General features: G+C 39.6%; 1 long non-coding RNA gene across 3 annotated transcripts in view; it reads left to right on the top strand.

Annotated features, from left to right (window-relative positions):
* The first annotated feature begins 8,073 nt into the window (after positions 1-8,073).
* LOC141053079 (uncharacterized) overlaps positions 8,074-21,499 on the top strand; it is a 694,299-nt gene continuing 680,873 nt past the window's right edge. For all 3 annotated transcript variants that reach the window (XR_012220964.1, XR_012220963.1, XR_012220965.1), the window contains exon 1: positions 8,074-8,180. This is a non-coding gene — a long non-coding RNA (uncharacterized lncRNA). The remainder of the gene's footprint in view (positions 8,181-21,499) is intronic.

Genomic DNA, 21,499 nt, shown 5'->3' with positions numbered 1-21,499 from the left:
CAGGAAGAGGTGGAGGGTGACTTTCAGGGTGAGGAGTGTGTGAACAGAGGATGACGATGAGGTTGTAAATCCCACTTGGTGTGAATCCAGAGCTATGCTGCTGAATAGCTCAGCAGAGGAGGTGGAGTAGGAGGAAGATGAGGAGGTAACATTGCTGCTTCTCACACAGACACGATGTAATGCAGCCATGAGAAGCACTGCATCCTCAGCCCCAACTATGGTTATGACCAGCACTGGTCACGAGTGTGCAGCTCACAGGGACAGAACGGTAGCCTAGCCTGGTCATTTTTTGAGACGGCAAAGGATGACCCAACACACGTTATCTGTCAAATTTGCAAAACAAAACTTAGTAGAGGCAAAAATTGTAATAACTTGACAATGACATTAATGAACCGACACATGTGCGATCAACATGCCTTAGTTTGGGTATCTCAAATGCTCTAAAATGTGTACTAGCAGGTCTCACTAACCACCAGCCGTTCCATCAACCCCATCTGCTGCTTCTTCCTTCTTCATCGCGATTCCAAGTCTTCTCATACAGGTCTCCGGCCACAGAAAATACAATTGTTTACCCACCATAGTCATGGTGATTGAGAGCCGGTCAGCTGTTATGAAAGTAGTCATGACTGCTGCTCTAATGTCACCTAGCACAACACATCTTTCTCAATCCACCATAACATCTCCGCCTGCACTTCACTCACAGCCCAGCAGTTTGTCCTGTTCTCAGGACTCTGCCCATTCTCAGCACCGTAGCCAGACATTCATTCCGTGGTTGTATTCATGTAAAACAATGTTTCCTTCTTCACATGATAAAGCTAAGAGCTTGAACTCCACCATCTATAATCTGTTGGTCATGGAAATGCTGCCTTTAAACTTGGTGGATACAGATGGTTTCTAACAGTTGATGGTCATTGCAGTCCCCCAGCCAAGTTGCTCAGTCACTATTACTACTCAAAGAAAACTGTGCCTGCACTTTACCAGAATGTCATCGACAACACCACCAATTCCCTGAAAAAAATCTATGTCTTCCAGGGTGCATTTTACCACTGACACCTGGACAAGCAAACATGGACAGGGGAGTTTTATCTCGCTGATTTGGCACTGGGTGACTTTGGTGGATGTGGGGGCAAGCGGTTAAGGGGCTGCTCCACAAGTTTTTAACCCCTTTCCGACATTTTGCGAAATAGTGCGCCAATATCGGACTCCCTCCGGTGCTGAACTCACATCTTTTAAAGCACATGTCGGCTGTATCGAACAGTTGACGTGCCTTTAACTGCCGTGGGTGAAATCGCGATCTACCCACAGGTGTTAACTAGTTAAATGTCGCAGTCAATCTATGACAACAGAATTTAGCAATTTAACATGTGCTTCCGGCAAGCGTGCCGGAAGACCCGCCCATCTGTGACCCTGTCACGTGATCACGGGTCACTGATGGGTTAGCATGACAATCAGAGGTCTCCATCAGACCTCTATGATTGTCACTGCCGGATTGCTGTGAGCACCGCCCGGTGGTCAGCGCTCAAAGCAAGTGAGCAATTCTGCTACATACAGGCAATCTGATCATCGCCTGTATGTAGCAGAGCCGATTGGATTATGGAAGCTTCTTGTCTCATGGAGACTATTGAAGTATGCAACAAGTAAAAAAAAGTTTTTTAAAAAAATATAAAAATTGAAATCACCCCCCTTTCGCCCCATTCAAAATCAAGCAATAAAAAAAATCAAACATGCACCTATTTGGTATCACCGCGCTTAGAATCACCCGAGCTATCAATATAAAACAAGAAGTAACCCGAACGTTAAATGGCATAATGAGAAAAAATGTCAAAATGTCAGAATTAAGATTTTTTGGTCGCCTCAACATTGCATTAAAATGTAATAACGGGTGATAAAAAGATTGTATCTGCACCAAAATGGTATCATTAAAAACATCAGGTCAGCTTGCAAAAATAAGCCCTCAACGAAGCCAAGATCACAAAAAATGGAGCCATTACAGGTATCAGAAAATGGCACAATTTTTTTTTAAACAAACTTTGGAATTGCTTTTCACTACTTAAATAAAAAAGAATGTATACAGTGGGGAAAAAAAGTATTTAGTCAGTCAGCAATAGTGCAAGTTCCACCACTTAAAAAGATGAGAGGCGTCTGTAATTTACATCATAGGTAGACCTCAACTATGGGAGACAAACTGAGAAAAAAAAATCCAGAAAATCACATTGTCTGTTTTTTTTTTCATTTTATTTGCATATTATGGTGGAAAATAAGTATTTGGTCAGAAACAAGCAATCAAGATTTCTGGCTCTCACAGACCTGTAACTTCTTCTTTAAGAGTCTCCTCTTTCCTCCACTCATTACCTGTAGTAATGGCACCTGTTTAAACTTGTTATCAGTGTAAAAAGACACCTGTGCACACCCTCAAACAGTCTGACTCCAAACTCCACTATGGTGAAGACCAAAGAGCTGTCAAAGGACACCAGAAACAAAATTGTAGCCCTGCACCAGGCTGGGAAGACTGAATCTGCAATAGCCAACCAGCTTGGAGTGAAGAAATCAACTGTGGGAGCAATAATTAGAAAATGGAAGACATACAAGACCACTGATAATCTCCCTCGATCTGGTGCTCCACGCAAAATCCCACCCCGTGGGGTCAGAATGATCACAAGAACGGTGAGCAAAAATCCCAGAACCACGCGGGGGGACCTAGTGAATGAACTGCAGAGAGCTGGGACCAATGTAACAAGGCCTACCATAAGTAACACACTACGCCACCATGGACTCAGATCCTGCAGTGCCAGACGTGTCCCACTGCTTAAGCCTGTACATGTCCGGGCCCATCTGAAGTTTGCTAGAGAGCATTTGGATGATCCAGAGGAGTTTTGGGAGAATGTCCTATGGTCTGATGAAACCAAACTGGAACTGTTTGGTAGAAACACAACTTGTCGTGTTTGGAGGAAAAAGAATACTGAGTTGCATCCATCAAACACCATACCTACTGTAAAGCATGGTGGTGGAAACATCATGCTTTGGGGCTGTTTCTCTGCAAAGGGGCCAGGACGACTGATCCGGGTACATGAAAGAATGAATGGGGCCATGTATCCTGAGATTTTGAGTGCAAACCTCCTTCCATCAGCAAGGGCATTGAAGATGAAGCATGGCTGGGTCTTTCAACATGACAATGATCCAAAGCACACCACCAGGGCAACGAAGGAGTGGCTTCGTAAGAAGCATTTCAAGGTCCTGGAGTGGCCTAGCCAGTCTCCAGATCTCAACCCTATAGAAAACCTTTGGAGGGAGTTGAAAGTCCGTGTTGCCAAGCAAAAAGCCAAAAACATCACTGCTCTAGAGGAGATCTGCATGGAGGAATGGGCCAACATACCAACAACAGTGTGTGGCAACCTTGTGAAGACTTACAGAAAACGTTTGACCTCTGTCATTGCCAACAAAGGATATATCACAAAGTATTGGGGTGAAATTTTGTTTCTGACCAAATACTTATTTTCCACCATAATATGCAAATAAAATGAAAAAAAAACAGACAATGTGATTTTCTGGATTTTTTTTTCTCAGTTTGTCTCCCATAGTTGAGGTCTACCTATGATGTAAATTACAGACGCCTCTCATCTTTTTAAGTGGTGGAACTTGCACTATTGCTGACTGACTAAATACTTTTTTTCCCCACTGTACATGTTTGGTGTTTATGAACTCAGAATGACCTGGAGAATCATAATGGAAGGTCAGTTTCAGCATTTAGCGAACATGGTAAAAAAAAAATCCAGAGAACAACTGCGGGATTGCACTTTTTTGCAATTTCACAGCACTTGGAATTTTTTTTTCCCATTTTTAAGTACACAACGTGATAAAACCAATGGTATCATTTTAATTACATCTTGTCCAACAAAACTCAAGCCCCACATGTTCAATTTGACCAAAAAATAAAAAAGTTATTGCTCTGGGAAGAAGGAGAGCAAAAAAATGAAAATGCAAAAACCAAATACCTCTGGTCATTAAGGGGTTAATCACCTAGGCTTGTGGGATAAACCTCTGTATGTAACACTTCCTCCACTGCTTCTGCATCATCCATCTCCTCTAGGGCCTCCACCTGTGCCCTCAACCTCTCCCTTAATCAGACACATGTTCCAACAGTGCAGACAGAATTTCCCCCACCTCTGACTGTGCAGCCATGGCTCACAGCAATCAGGCAGCATTTAAATTAATATGCATTGGAGATCACAGTCACAGAGCTCAAGAGTTGTGGACAAGTATCCTGGCTGAGTGAGAACAGTGGATGACACCACTAAACCTGGAGCCAGGGAAAGCCGTTTGCAAGAACAGTGCAAACTGGTGGCGGTCCTATGTTGTGGCAAGCTCACACACATGTGCGGGCTCCGGCGCTGAGGCCACACCTTTCCAGACATATGTCAGCTGATATATTAAGCTCACATGAGCCCGCAACAGCCACGGGTGGAATCGCGATCTACTTGTGGCTATTAACTAGTTAAATGCCGCTGTCAATCTGACAGTGGCATTTAACTCACGCTCCCAGGAAGAGCGCCGGAAATCCTGCACATCGGTGACCCCGTCATGTGACCCCACCATCTGAGTGTGGCTGGAATAAAAAAAATTGGAGGTATTGAATGAGGTTTCATGTCTCTCAGCTTATAAGGCTTTCACTGCTCCCTTAACCACAAGGTCCTCATTAAAAATTCAATTCCAAGCTGTAAATGCTGGTCCAGAACCTGATACTTCATGCATAGCCTATGGCTAACTGCTGCTGTGCCATTTGCAAACTTCTACTGTGGGTCAATTGATGCCACTTTTTATGGAGTCTGCCCCTAATTTTATTTGTTTGAGAAGATTCTTGTCACCCCGTAAGGTGCTGTCTTTGTGTTTGATGTGGCCTTCCACCGAATCTAATGGGAGATAAAATGTTTTTAGAACTATTTGGTGAATCCAAACCGAACCGAGCCTTGAAAAGTTCACTCATCTCTAGTTATTAATGGTTGTCTGAGAAATATTTTATCAATCTGAATTAACTTCGCCACATCAATCTTTGAAATTTGCTATTGGTAGCTCTATTTACAATTGCTAAACAATAACATCCCAAATGTGCTTAATGGGATACAAGTCCAGAGACGCTACAGGCCATGGTAGCACATTTAGGCCACACAGACTGCTCACAGTAACATTAGCAACATGCAGGCTGGCATTGATGTAAACCAAGCTGTTAGTGTGCCTAGAATGAAAGACTAGAGGAATCCGACTATAATACATTATGCCAAACCATAACATAATCCAAGAAGTAGTACTGGTGCGATATTTCCATGTAAAAACCTCCTCATTAAACTCATGCCACCACTCTTAAAAGCTATCATGGTGCAGAGCAAAACAGCAATAGAGTCTGGAAGAGTGCTCTATTCTCTTTATAGAAGAGTCTTGTATTTTTCTTAGACACAATGACAGTTGGAGATTTATGTGGACATCGCAAGCTCAATTTTTTTGGTTTTTTCTTTGTATTTTTACATTCTGTGCAAGCTGGGGTGTGGCCTCCCTCTCCTGAGCTGGAAATAGTATTTAAAGGCTTCCCCTGACTGGTGTCCACTGGTTAGGACCCGGTTCTTTTGTCTGCCCTTATTCACACACTGATGTCAACTTTGACACAGAATAAGGTTTTTAATATTGGACAGTGTAGGATCGCCCCGACCACAGAGTCACCTTTTCGATGGTGGGACGGCTTTTATGCTATATTTGATCAGATACAGTATTACTAAGAAATTTGTATTACTTAAATGCACTTTTGCTTTTTATTTCTTTAATTACAGCAGGGTTTTTGTCTTTTGTAGATTTTGTATGCTTTATGGCCAATGTGAACATGCGTTTATATGGTGCATGTATACCAACTCAAACCAAGCTCAATTTTTGTATTTTTATCACATGGACAGTGTTGTGGTGTGACACAATATATGTTAGCTGTACTCATTTAGTCTTCAAGGTGTTGTTCACTGCGAGGACAACAATTTCTCAGTCTGAATGTTTAACCGCACCAATAATAAAACGCCTATACTCACCTCTCGTGCCGGTGTTATTCCAGTGATGTCACATTCCTAGTGCTCACATGAGGTTGCTTTATCATGCGAGCCATGAGCCCAATCAGGTCCAGCTACACTGTTCTCGCCTTCAAGCAAATAAGTATTCAAGAGGAAGTTAGTGCTGCGGCTACTTTTTCAATGTTTGTGGATTACTTATACGTCCAAAGGTGGAGACAGTGAGGATTTTGAGGAATGGCCGCAGGGCTGTCGTGACATAGCAATGTCACGTGAGCCCTGGGAGCATGAGTGATGACACTGCTGGAATGGTGCAGGCATTCGAAGTGGGTATAAGTGATTTTATTTTAACATGGGAAAACATTCCAATTTAGAAGGGGTTGTCCTAGCATTGGACAACCACTTTAATTCAAAGTATACTAGCAACTCAGCATTACATTGAATTGGTTGTTAAATAAGTGATACAGCCATTTCTCCAAATTAGCCATTTTTCAACATGATGCCAGGTTGCATGTTACTCATACTAAAGAAAGCAGCCTGCATAGCCTAAACATGCTACCATGGTCTGCAGTGTCTCCAGACTTGTCTTCCGTTGAGCACATCTGGGACGTCATAGGTTGGCCATTGCAATTGGGGCTTCCAGGAGAGGATCATGATGATTTGCGTGACTAAGTGTATTGAGCACGACAGAATGTTCGTTAGAAAGAATAATCATACTGATAGCATGTTGAAAGCACGTAAGCATGTGTTTTTCTGCAAATGGCCCTCATATTCGATATTGAATAGTTTAAGACGATTTAAAAAATGTGTTTCAATTTTTCTCCTAATTTGCATTTCATTAATATGTTTAGCTATCCTGTGACTTCCATAACTCCATTACTTTTTTCTCTTGGTGTTGCAATCTCAATGTTGAGGAGCATATAGCTGTACTGTAAGTTTATACAACTGAAATAAGGATGTCCACACACAAACTGTACAATTACCTGTAGATTGTAAAGATGAATTTCAGTTGAATACCTTGACAACTACAATAAATATTGTGTAACTGAGAGATAAGTGGTGTGTCATCAGTTTCTTCTTAGATTGCCAAAAGAAATGATATGCTCGGTCTCGGTATGCGTCGTACTGTAATACCTGCATGCACAAAGAAAAAGTACATTTGTCACGTAGCTTTCACGCAGAATTGTTGATGTAAAGAAAAAATATTCAGAAAATGATTGATTATGTGAAACTTTTGACCTTGTCGTCGGACAGTAATAGCCCATAGCAGCTATTTGTCTTTGACTGTATTCACAAGGAAATCTTTGTTGCAGAATATAATGGGTTAACAGTTGTATAAATGTTACTGTTGTAAAATTACAGCTAGTTGTTCAGATGAATACTCTCCACTTCTCATATAGCTCTAAATTATGGACAAATGCTTGCAATTGTGAACTACCTACATTGTGGTTGCCTGTTCCCAGGCTTCATCAACCCTAGCTGTCCAATGGGATTACTGTAAGCCTTCACGGCAGTCTGCCAGCCACTGATCAGAAATTCATATCCCTGAATGTTAGATTGCTCTTTTTATTCCATCCATGTGACGGTTGTGATTGCTGATGTTTGGTTAGAAATTAACATTTTGCGGCCACGTTGCTGCTCTTCACTGAAGGGACTCATATTATAGACATTTAAAAGGTTTTCACCAAAAACTGGAGGAAAAGCTACAAAGATGGTATTACTCTCATGACATGTTTCCATACAATTGGTTCTAAATCTAAAAAAAAAAACATTAGGGCATTATGGTCATCTTCGAGTGGTATTTAGGCAGGTGGTGTCTTTCAGTTGTCGCATAGCTCTTTTCCTAGATAAATGGTTTTTGTATGATAAAAGTGCAGGGGTGAAACTATAGGTGGGCTGCAGGAACTCCTAAATTAAAAAACCAATGCTCTCAAGCAGATACTTTCAAGGACATGCCGAATTAATCACAAGAGGCTGGTTAGCAGGAGGTCAGAGCAAGACTTCTTAGCATCATTTTGGGTCATGTCTAGAGGCGATGGCAATGTATGTGCTCTAGCGCAGTATCCCCCCTTCTAGTTTACTTCCCAGTCAAAAAAGGATGAAGGCATATTGCATAGGGCTATTGAAAGAAAAGAAATCATGGTAAATATAATGATAACTTTTTTACCATCTTTCTAGAATAACTGCAAAAAAAATGTTCTTTGCACTTGGGTCTTTAGAAAATTTGTTTTGTTATTTTGGTAGAAATTGTATTTTTTTGTTACGGTTCGGCTTTGCGAGGCTGTGTGGAGCTTAGAAATGATGCAGCGGTTCAGAAATAGGCAAAGAGGTGCAGATCGATGGATTCTAGATACGTGGATGCGAGATAGATTGATGGAAGATAAATAAACGGATTGATGGGTGCATTTTACGATGTGAGCGATGTGTTTCTGTTTTCCTTTTTCGGTTGTTCCGGCTCTCCACGTCTCTTCATACACGTGCTAATTGCGTCTTGTCATTAGTACTCGCGCGTCAGAAGGATTGTGACATGTGAGTCGCGTAGAATTGGTTAGTAGATGTTTATCCAACCAAGCTGATCCATCATCTTTAATCGGGCAAAAACACAGGGTGATTCATTCCGTTTGTAAGCAAGATTTACATTATAATGTCGGCAGATATGTATGCAAATAAGGTCGACGTTTATTATCATCTGGAATGAAATAGACAATAAAGACGGATTGCTTTATCGATTTTTTTGAATGTCGTTTTACCTTAAAACTATGATAATGATGAGATCTTAGATCAGAAACGGTTGGATTCTTTATTATACATCTGTATGTGATAGAACAGAAATAATCATGTTGTATTAAATAATTCTAATACTAAATCATAAAAACCTTGATTTATTTCCACTGTGCCTGACATCGTTAAGCTAACTAAGATACTGATCTCGTATTGATGTAACAAATCATTTCATGATAGTAAGATGAATAGTTTTTTTTTCCAGATTTACATTAATTAGATTTCTGACGATATATACATTTTACTATACTGGGCCACATATTTTTGCATGTCCAAATGTGCAGCAGTCGTTTAGTTTGCTGACACTGAGCTGTACGTGTAATAAAATTCATACAGTTTGGATATATTTTGTATATATAGTTTGTATATATAGTTTGGATATATTTTTCTTTGTTTTACCATTTTGATTCCAATTCCCGATTTCCTTTCTGGATTATTACCCATAAGTACAGTTCAGTTTAAAAGAATTGTGTGAGGTGCTTACATTTTCTGGGATATATTTAAAGTCCTGTGGTAGCATCCCATGAATGATTTAAAACAATGCTTTTACCCCTTCAAGTTAAAGGTCACTTAGCACACAATCAGTTATGCTGCTAAGATCACTGATGAGTTGGAGTTGTTTTTTTTTTTTTTTAAAACACAGTCACATCAAACAGATAATTCCATATATTCTCCTCAATAAGAAACTGTCAAAATGTTTCATTGTCTCGTAAATGAATTATGCTGCTTTCACTCTCTTTCCTTTCTTTTATCGCACATTGGAAACGATTGCATAGATTTAGGATTGAAATGTGTTCGATTTCAATGTCTTTTTTCTTTGATGCTGTTTATATGTGTTACACTGTGGCTACAATATTTCATACATCGTATGATAAAAGGAGATGTGCTATATTTCCATATTATCCGGATATCAAAATAATCATAATAGGAAAAAATAAAAAAGATCTCTCTACATGACTCCCATACTTCATGCTATATTCAGTGTATATGTAACAGGCAGGAATACTGTTTAGGATTGAGCCTTTATTTCAGTTTAGCAGCCAGTGTTTAAGTAGACCTAGGGCACAAAAAGAAGCCAACAAGACCTAGGTGTTCATTCTGTAATTTATTGCCTCATATCCCAGGACACAGTTTGCATTATTTATTTTCTGACCTCACAAACATTAAAATGACAAAGCATCCATCATAGACATTTGTAATATAAATCATCAATCTGCTACAATATAAAATATAGCACACAATAAATATAATTTACTATTTTTGAGTACAATTTTAATGTGTTCTTCTCTGAATATTCAATCTTTTTCTTTCTTTCTTTCTTTCTTTCTTTCTTTCTTTCTTTCTTTCTTTCTTTCCTTCCTTCTTTTTCTCTTTGCCTTTCCCTCCTTTTATTTCTCTTTCTTCCTTCTTTCCTTTTTATCTTTCCCTCTTTTTCTTTCTTTCCTTCCTTCTTTTTCTCGTTGTCTTTCCCTCCTTATATCTCTCTTCCTTCTTTCCTTTTTTATCTTTCCCTCTCTTTCTTTCTTTCTTTCTTTCTTTCTTTCTTTCTTTCTTTCTCTCTTTGTCTTTCCCTCCTTTTATCTCCCTTTCTTCCCTCTTTCCTTTTTATCTCTTTCCCTCTTATTCTTTCTTTTCTTTCTTTTTCTCTTTGTCTTTCCCTCCTTTTATCTCCCATTCTTCCTTCTTCCCTTTTTATCTCTTTCTCTCTTTTTCTTTCTTTTCTTTCTTTCTTTTTCTCTTTGTCTTTCCCTCCTTTTATCTCTCATTCTTCCTTCTTTCCTTTTTATCTCTTTCCCTCTTTTTCTTTCTTTCTTTTTCTCTTTGTCTTTCCCTCCCTTTATCTCTCTTTCTTCCGTCTTTCCTTTTTATCTCTTTCCCTTGTTTTCTTTCCTTTCTTTCTTTTTCTCTTTGTCTTTCCCTCCTTTTATCTCCCTTTCTTCCTCCTTTCCTTTTTATTTCTTTCCCTCTTTTTCTTTATTTCCTTCTTATTTTTTCTTCCTATTTTTCTTTTTACTTTCTATCTTTCTTCCCGTCTCTCTTTTCTGTCTCTCTCTTTCTTCCTTTTTCTTTCTTTCCCTGTTTCTCTTTTTGTCCCTCCTTTTCTTTTTTCTTTCCTTCTTTCTCTCTTTCCTTCTCTCTTTCTCCTCTCACTCTTTCTTTTATTCTTTTTCTCTTAGTTTATGCCAACAATAACAAATGTCATTGGTCATCCCCTACTCACCGCTATGAGTGAGGAAAATGCAGTAGTGATCATCTCAGGACAATAGGTGGCAGCATTACCTAATAACAACGCTGTTTTTGATAATTCTTCATAGCATTCACTTTGAATTTTTTATTTGTATTTTGAAAAAGAATATTATACAATGGGTGCAAATAAATAATATGTATATTTGTACTTTAATGTTTCTAATAAGTTCTAATTTACATGCATAATTAACTGTATATTACTATATTTATTACCAATATTAATGAGAAACATTTTTGCTTAATAATACATATTTTATTGTATTGATGAAATCATAGCGAACAATAATGATAAAAATAGTACAATTAATATTTTGCTATCTTATTCTGATTAAACATGCAAATTATATCAAATGTATTTCCTTTATGTGATTGCCACTTTTATTTTAGTAAAATATATGAAGCATTTTCTTTATCTCAGCTTGGTGTAATGGTGTTTAATACAGCCTGATGACATCACAGGTTCCAATAAATACAGTTTCCAATACATGCAAACAGCGTTCGTTAACGTGTTTTGCTCATCCTAAATATCTATTTTAAAATTCCGTGTCCCATTGAATTCCCCTCCGCAACTGACCATCCCCGATGACACTGAAGTCCCATCTGTTCGACCAAGGCCAAATGCTTTATTGTTGCAGCTTTATTACAAAACAGCTTTCATCATTACTATAAGCAAATTAGTGCATTATCTATGCACATAATAAATGACCTAGGCATTAATATGTCCATCACTTCCTAACCTTCACAATAACTTAAATTATAGGTGACTAATTGGAGGCCACCACCTCTATTAAATGCTCCTGCTCTCAAACTAACACATTTAAGTTTTATTTTTATCTAAAGAAAAATCTAAAGAATGGGTTAAAGGTCAATAATAAATGTAATATGGGAAGTTTAACATTGATCGACATTTTTAAATAGCATAACTTAGTTCTAAAATATGGACATAGATAGTGTAGATAATTAGGAATAGGTAGTAGGTGCCGTAGATGGTATATAGATTGTTGAAATATCTATGTATCTATCAACAATCTATATATCATATCTCTACTATACATATCTATCTATTGATCACTCAGTTAGTCTATATATCTATCTATTGATCTCACTATCTATTAATATAATTATCTATCTATCTATAAATTAATCTTATTATCTATCTATCTATCTGTCTGCCTGACTATCTATCTATTAATATATCTATCTATCTATCTATCTATCTATCCATCCATCCATCCATCCATCTATCTATCTATCTATCTATCTATCTATCTATCTATCTATCTATCTATCTATCTGTCTGTCTATCTATCTATTAATCTCAATATCTATCTATCTATTAATCTATCTATCTATCTATCTATCTGTCTGTTTATCTATTAATCTCACTATCTATCTATCTATCTATCTGTCTGTCTGTCTGTCTATCTATCTATCTTTCTATCTGTCTGTCTGTCTATCTTTCTATCTGTCTGTCTATCTATCTATCGTTCTATCTGTCTGTCTGTCTATCTTTCTATCTGTCTGTCTGTCAGTCTGTCTATCTATCTATTAATCTCACTATCTATCTATCTATCTATCTATCTTTCTATCTGTCTGTCAGTCTGTTTATCTATCTATCTATCTATCTATCTGTCTGTCTGTCTGTCTGTCTGTCTATCTATTTATCTATCTATCTATCTTTCTTTCTATCTGTCTGTCTATCTATTAATCTCACTATCTATCTATCTATCTATCTATCTATCTATCTATCTATCTGTCTGTCTGTCTGTCTGTCTATCTATCTATCTATCTATCTATCTGTCTGTCTGTCTGTCTGTCTGTCTGTCAGTCTGTTTATCTATCTATCTATCTATCTATCTATCTATCTGTCTGTCTGTCTGTCTGTCTGTCAGTCTGTCTGTCTGTCTGTCTATCTATTAATCTCAATATATATCTATCTATTAATCTATCTATCTATCTATATATCTATCTTTCTATCTGTCTATCTATTAATCTCACTATCTATCTATCTATCTATCTATCTATCTATCTATCTGTCTATCTGTCTGTCTGTCTGTTTATCTATCTATCTATCTATCTATCTATCTGTCTGTCTGTCTGTCTGTCTGTCTGTCAGTTTGTCTGTCTATCTATCTATTAATCACAATATCTATCTATTTCAACCATCTATACATAAAGTAGATAAATATATGTGGATGGTAGATATATGATCGCTTACAGATAGATGGATAGATTGATAAGAAAAGTAGAAGCTTCACCGTCAGAGTCTCGATTGCAATTCCAATTCAGACCTCAACCAGGTCCATAATAGATGAGGTCCAAAAATGGCAGACCTTCTCCAATATAGGAAATAATAGGAAACTTTTATTAGTGCATATCCAATAGCAATTTTTCAGTTTCTCCAAGAACTTTTTTCATTTTTTTTGGCTTCAAAAGGGTTCCAGGAGGAACTGAAATGTTGTTAGACAGATATTCAGATAGATAGATAGATAATATATATATATATAGAAGATAGATAGATATATAGAAGATAGATAGATAGATAATATACTCTATAGATAGAAGATAGATAGATAGATGCACAGACATATAAACTGATTGATAGATATATAGACAAATAAACATGTAGATGTATGGATATATAGACATAAATTTACAGACAGACATATAGATAGACAGACAGAAACATAGCTAGATAGATAGATAGATAGATAGATAGATAGATATGGATAGTAGATAGATGAATTGAGTTAGGACAGATAGATAATTAAAATGATAGATGCCAGTAAAAATAATATTGATAGATATAGAGAATAATGGATTATTGTCAATCAATAGTTAATAATAGATATAAAAAAAGTAAAAAAATAGACAAATAGAAAGACAGATATATAGATAGACAGATACATAGATAGATATAGTACATTTTATTGCAGTTAATAACAATATAAGCAATAATATCTGAGAAATGAATATGACACATAAAATATTGAGATGACAAATGATACAGTGTGGAGAGCAGATATTTCACAATGGGCATTTCTACCTGTAAATGAAGAACGCACCAGCTGCTTCCCATTTATAGATGTACTGTAGTTTCATCCCTATTTACACAGAAAACACAGGTAGTAAAAGGTTTTCCTTTAAAGCCTATTCTTCTCATTCAGCATCCATTTTGTTGTAACTCTGGGAATGCAGCAAAATGGTGTCTATTATTTTTTATGTGAAATGTAAATTCATTTTTGCCATGTGACCAGTGTTCTTGTAGCTCTAACAGAATGTGCCTGCAATTTGAATGCAGAAATGAATTTCATAGAAACCTTGGTAACAAATTTAATACTTCAGCTAAACCTGCTTCTCAAAATTGAATTAATGATTACTTTTTCAAGAGTAAAAAGCATAACATATTTGATTTCATTTTTTTTTTACTTTGAATGTAATAATTTATGTTTAGGTAAAATTTAGCTAACAGGATTCTGCCTCAAAGTCTTTTCAGATTCTACCAATTTACAGAAAACAGACTAAATATAAAAATCTAGCATTCATTAAAAAATCCTTTGAAAATATGAAAGAATGTTTATTTGTGGGGGAATTACACAGAAAATGTCATTATCTGTGTAAGTCATTCTGAATTCTAATTTACTAAATTTACTGATAATAAAGTGAATATATATATTTTAGGTGTTCACCATAGATAATCTATGAAGGATACACCCTTAAAAAAGTCACAAGAAGGCCAAATGTTATGATGAGTCACCGAAGCAGGAAAAAACAAAATACCAGCTAAGTCCAGAAAAACCAGAGAGGTTGGCAGCTATCGGATTGCAGACCCCTGAACCTATCCACAACAACTAGCAGTAGCCGTGGGGGGTTCCTACGGTGCCCTAGACCCCTCGATCACAGCTGGAGAACTATATAGCCTAAAGACAGAAAGGGGAAAAACTAAACTGCCCCAGAGCAGACCCCAAAGCAATAGGCAGCCCCCAACATATAATGACGGTGAAGCAAGATGAAAACACTAACACAGATTGAAAGATAGGTTGAGCAAATGATGGGGCCCAAGCTAACTACATAGGACAGGATAGGAAAGCTGCTGTCTGCCATTCGCAAAAACCCTATAAAAATGAGCTAACCGACTGATAGGAAAAACAGGCCCTGAAGTCGCTAGGCTTCAAAAGACTATATCAGCACTCAGGTATATTCTGAAGACAGAGCAAAAGATCAACAGATCAGAGACAAAAATGGAATTCAGTTCACCCCCAGCCGGGGATGGCAGAACTCCCAAAAAACAAGGCAAAACAAAAAGCAAAGCTGAAGAGTACAAAGCAGAGCAGAAAAACTTAGCTTTGAGATGCAGGAATCAGACTGGTCTCCAAGAATCCAGCAGGAAAATCACCAGTCAGGAAGAAGGGCGTCGGCAGCCTTATATCCAGTCCTCAATTCCAGCCACCCAGTTATCATCTAGCCGCCCAGGTGTCTGATAATCAGCCTCACTACCTTCCTTCACCAGAGGAGGGAGTTCATCAGACCTCAATAGTGAAGGGAAAAATGAACTCACAACAGCCAAAAATGGAGGCTTGAAATTGTTAGCACAACCTTGCAATTCATAAAATCCTTCTCAGCTAGACAACAGATCTGAAAAATGCAGTAATCACATTTTCTAAGGTGTAATAGTATATAGTAAATGATTTTTTAGGGGCTGCTATCTGCCTTTGCAGGATCTTATAATTTCACCATACCAGAAAGTGATCTTGTTTTACTCAACTGACTGTTTAGGAAATACAGTTCCATCCTCTTGTATAACTCACTATGAAAGTTTAACTACTTACAGGGGTTGTCGGTGATTTTGAGAAAATTGCCTAAAAACTGGAAAAACTTGAAAATATTCTGGTATATAAAAATAGCCATTAGCACTCTGCCTACCTATCAGCTCCCAGAGCACCACTGTGTAAGTCCCTCTCAGTGCTACAGCAATAATGTCATCTACTGCATACCTTTCAAGTGACCACTGAAACCAACCAGTGCCCTGACATACTATACAGGCCAGCAACACTGACAATGGTTAACTTCAGTGGTTATGTGAACGATGTTTGTGTAGAGACCAACACAATGCAGAATCGTCAGAGACCACCACAATGAAAGGGGAATACATTAGCAATGTATTTTTGTTTTGCTTTAATTTTAAAATATTATGCCTTTTCCTCTAAATATTCAGATTCCTCAAAATCTCCCATACTGTTTGCTTATCAATTGAATGCAAGACTTGCCTTGCCCCAAAGTTACACGCACCCCAATAAGCCTTTGAACCCTGGTACTGGACGGCCACATGCAACCTAAATTCCCAGTATTCATTTGCTACTCCCATACTGTTTGCTTATGCATTGAATGAAAGACCTTCCCTGCCCCAAAGTTACACACACCCAAATAAGCCTTTGAACCCACGTACTGGATGGCCACATGAAACCAAAGTTCCCATTTTTCCTAATTTGCTGCTCACATAATGTTTACCCATTAAGTGAATGCAAGGCCTGCTCCAAATTTGGATGCACCCCAATACCGCTTGGAAGAGATGTGGAGGAAGGCCTCCTAAAAATCTTTTCACAATTTAAAGGAGCTGGTCTCCTATACTTGTAATGCCCATGCAGTAAGTGTATGGGCTGACAAACATTTCCCCTGGGGGTGTACACATCAACATACTGTGTAAACATTTTATTTTATGGGCATCATACACACCTTTGTAAGCAATAACATGGCTGTTGCATCACGGACCATGGTCACCATGGTGATGGCTGATAAGGATGCGGAGAAGGAGGAGGATAACAGCAAATAGCCAAAATCAGGAAGCGTATATCCATGTGTCAGTGTGAAGAGGTGCATGGGAATATACTTCCAAAAAATGACACTGGATTTGAGGTTTTGTTTCGCTGTTATCATTTGGTGGTGTAGAGAAGTCTGGCCCAATCCAGCCCTTGTTCATTTTTATAAGAGTCAACCTGTCAACATTTTGAGTGGACAGGCAGGTGCTCTTATCAGTTATAATTCCACCAGTGGCATTAAAAACACGCTCTGGCAAAACGCTAACAGCAGGGCAGGCCAGGACCTCCAAGGCGTAGAGAGCCAATAATTATAAGGCACAGAGGAATCATGGATGATGTTGGTACGGTCAGCAAGGTGCTCCCTCAGCATCTTCCAAAACTATGCACTCCCTATGACAGTATCCCGTGCCTCAGGGCCACTGTGATGAAAGGGTCTGTGAAAACTCTCTCAGAACCTGCCTCTCTTGCCTGTACTCCTTGGTTGTCCAAAGAATTGTGACCTCTGATGCCAGCGTTTTCAGATGGGAATTTTAAAAAAAAATTCCGCAACAATGACCTTCTGGTACTGTACCATTTAAGTACACCTGTCTGCCTCTGGAAGAAGAGATTGAAAGTTCTCCTTGTAGCGTGGGTCTGGAAGTGTCACCAGTCAGTAATTACTGTCACTCAAATTTGGAGAATAGAAGGGTCACGGGAAAGGCAGCACAACATAAAGTCAGCCATGCGTGCCAGACTACTAACAGGCAAGACTTCTGTGTCCTCACCAAGAGGATGACTGACCATGCTCTCCTCCTCCTCCTCTTCCTCATTGTCAACCAATCCACGTTGGGATGACATGAGGCCATGTAATCACCCTGTATGGTTCCTTTATCCATCTCATCATGCTCTGCCTGCAATGCATCCATTTTGATTTTGAGCAGATAGTGTTTCAGAACACAGTGAAGCAGGATTGTGATGCTAATTATGGCATTGTTTCCGCTCACCATCTTGTTGGACTCCTCAAAGTTTTGGAGGATGGTACATATGTCTGACATCCATGTCCACTCCAGAGATCTTATGTGTGGAGTCTGAACTGAATACCAATGGCCTTGTTGATGCTGGTAGTCAACAACTACCCTCGTCTGTTCACAAATTCTGTCCAACATATGCAGTTGCAGTATAGACTTCTAACACATTGGGACATCACACAACAGTCAGTGAGCCAGAAACTGCAAATGCTGCTGAAGCACGGCAAGGGTGACGGAAGCTGTAACTGACTTTCTAAAATGGGCACACAGGCGGTATACTTTCATAAGCAGATACGGCAGTTCCAGGTAGGTTTTGAGAAACCACTGAACCACGAGGTTAATACATATGGGCCAGGCATGGTACGTGTGTGAGCTTGCCTCACTTCAGAGCCGCCACCAGGTTCTGGCCATTGTCACACATGACCATGCCTGGCTGTAGGTTCAGTGGTGTCAGCTACAGATCTGACTGCTCTTTCAGAGCTGTCCACAGCTCTTCAGCATTGTGCTGTTTGACACCTAAGCATATTAGCTTCAGCACAACCTGTTTCTGCTTGGCTGAGGCAGTGCTGCAGTGCTTCCAGCTTGTGACTGATGTGGTTATTTCAGAGATGTAGGCTGAAGAGGAGGAGGAGTTGCAGGAGCTGTAGACTGTGGGGGCAACCCTGATTGACGTAGGGCCCGCAATCCTCAGCGTCGGGAGGACGTGTTCCATTCTAAGGTCCGACTGGGTCCCGGCTTCCATTATGTTAACCCAGTGTGCAATCAGCGAGATGTACCCTCCCTTCCCACAAGCACTTGTCCATGTGTCCATTGTTAGGTGGACTTTCCCAGTAACAGCATTGTTGAGGGCATGGGTAATGTTGTGGGACATGTGTTTGTGTAATGCCAGGACGGCACACCAGGAGAAATAGTGGCGGCTGGGGACCAAGTGCCTTGGGATGGCCATAGTCATCAGATTGCAGAAAGCTTCCATCTCTCATGAGCCTAACAGGCAATATTTCGATTGCAAGCAGGTGAGAAATATGGGAATTTAGTAGTGTGGCCTGTGGGGCGTTGGCAGCGTATATCCGGTTGCATTCCAAGGACTGGGGTATGTTCAAATGAATGCTGCGCTGGGACAAGGACGTGGACGTGCTTGATGATTGTACTAGTTGAGTGTGTGCAACAACAGGTGCAGGGCAGGTGGCATTTTTGCAGGCACCATAGACAGGGGATTAGCTTCCACGCACAACAACGGAAGAAGCAGTGGTGTCACCTGCAGACAGTGTTCCTGGACCCTGGGGTTCGGCCCACAAAGTCGGGTGCTTTTCTGCCATGTGCTTGATCATGCTAGTGGTGGTAAAGCTGGTAGTTTTGCTACCCCTGCTGATGTGAGCATGGCAGGTGGTGCAAATGGCCTTTTTGGGGTATCGACAGAGTCTTTAAAAAGCAACCAGAATTGGGAAGATTCAACACTTCTACTGGCAGCTTCCGTCGTGTTAGTGTTGCAGGAACAGTTTCCTGTCTTCTGTCTGTGGCCACCACACTGCTTCTTCCTGTCTGTTGGGGTGCTACAATTCCCTCCCGTTGTGTGCTGCTATCCTCGCTCTGCATGTCCTTCTGCCAGGTTGAGTCAGTTTATATATCATCCAACACCTCATCTTCCTCTTCCGCACCCTGGTCCTCCTCCTGACTTTCTGGCAATTGTGTCTCATCGTTGTCCACCTCTTGTGACACATTCCCACTATCGCCTTCGTGTGAATGTGGCTGCTCAAATATTTGGGCACTGGGAGAGAGGCCCAAATCTATAAATGGAAAAGTAAACAGCTCTTCGTAGTGTCCAAATGTTGGCTCTGTTGCCTCCAGGTGCTCTGCATGGTGGGAAGAAGGAGGATAAGGGTGATGAATATGTGGTCAAGACTCATGGCTACTGAGACTTGACTGTGTGGAAGACAGGGTGGTGGTTGTGGTGGTGGCAAAGTGACTGGAAGCATTATCTGCTATCCAACCAAAAACCTTTTGACACTCATCTTGGTTCAATAGTGGTGTGCTGCTGCGGTCCCTTAGTAATTATGACAGCGAGGTCAAGTGAGAAGATGTGGGTGTTTGTTGTGGGTCAATATCAACTTGCCCACATCCTCGGCCTCACCCTCTGCATGCACCATCACATCCACTTCCCCTTCCCTTGCCACGTGTCTTACACATTTTAAATGGACTACAATATTTTGCACGTTCACTAAAAATGAATGACTTTGGAGCAAACTTATATGTGATCCGTGTGTGGGAAAAACTACAATTTAAAATATCTGGCTGGTAGGTAACACCTTTTTTTTGTAAGCAAACTGGTGTCAATAACTAAACTAAGATACAGCAACAACAGTTCAAATGAGCCCAAAAAATGCCCCAATTTTTAGCCCACAGGTAGGTGACGCCTGTGACGGAGAACCCCTACTTTTACTCATCAAGCCTGTATTTTTTCAACCCCTTAATAACCGCCTATACTACACATTGTCACGGCAGCAGTTAAGGGTACTTAAACCACAACGCCGCTTTTTAACGGTGCTGAGGTTTAAAGTAATAGTGCCCTCAGCGTCGGAATTTCTCCGGGTTTCTCGGCTGCCATAGTAGCCGAGACCCCAGAAAACATAATTAACGATATACTGGCAACAGCAAAAAAAGTCTGATTTGCCATATAATTTCTCTCTCCTCTGATGTGATCACACATAAATGTATAAGGAGAGAGAAATAGGGTCTCCTGATCACCACCCGTTACCTCCAGAGTCCCTTCATGCCCCTGTGATGTCCCCCGGCGTCTTCTTCCAGGAAAATAATTAGGAGCTCATGCACAGTGTGCCCGCTGAGATCTGCCGACCGGCACCCGACAACAATAGGAAATTTTTCCTATTGGTTCATTTTGATCTCTGTGATAAACCCTATCACAGTGATCAAAATAAAAAAAATAGTAAATAAAAGCTCCTTTTATCACCCCCTTAATTAGGGAAAAATAATGAAATTAAAGAATATATTGATTTCCATTTTTCCATTAGGGTTAGAGTTTGGATAAATTGAGTTGGGCTAAAGGTTTGAGTTACGGTTGGGCTAAATTGAGTTGGGCTAAAGATAGGATTAGCAATAGGGCTAACATTAGAGCTAGGGCTAGGATTAGGGCTAGGGTTATGTTTATGGTTTGGATTACGGTTAGGGTTGGGATTAGGGTTAGGGGTGTGTTGGTGTTAGGTTTGTGGTTAGGGTTATGGCTATGGTTGGGATTAAGGTTAGAGATGTGTTAGGATTAGGGTTGTGGTTAAGGTTATGGTTATGGTTTGGATTAGGGATAGGGGTGTGTTTAGGTTGGGGTTGGAGTTAGAATTGGTTGGTTTCCTCTGTTTAGGAACATCAGGGGCTCTCCAAACATGACATGGCGTCCAATCTCAATTTCAACCAATTCTGAGATGAGAAAGTCAAACTATGCTCCTTCCCTTCCGAGCTCTGCCATGAGCCCAAACAGTGGTTTACGCCCACATATAGGGTATAGGCATACTCAGGACAAATTAGACAACAACTTTTGTGGTCCAATTTCTCCTGTTACCCTTGTGAAAATAAAAAATTTGGGGCTAAACAATCATTTTTG

Source organism: Dendrobates tinctorius, unplaced genomic scaffold (genome assembly GCF_039654945.1).
Source record: "Dendrobates tinctorius isolate UK_male_01 unplaced genomic scaffold, ASM3965494v1 ptg000165l, whole genome shotgun sequence".
NCBI lineage: Eukaryota > Metazoa > Chordata > Amphibia > Anura > Dendrobatidae > Dendrobates > Dendrobates tinctorius.
The sequence above is the reverse complement of the archived record's forward strand: the minus strand, read 5'-3'. Positions and strand labels throughout refer to the sequence as shown.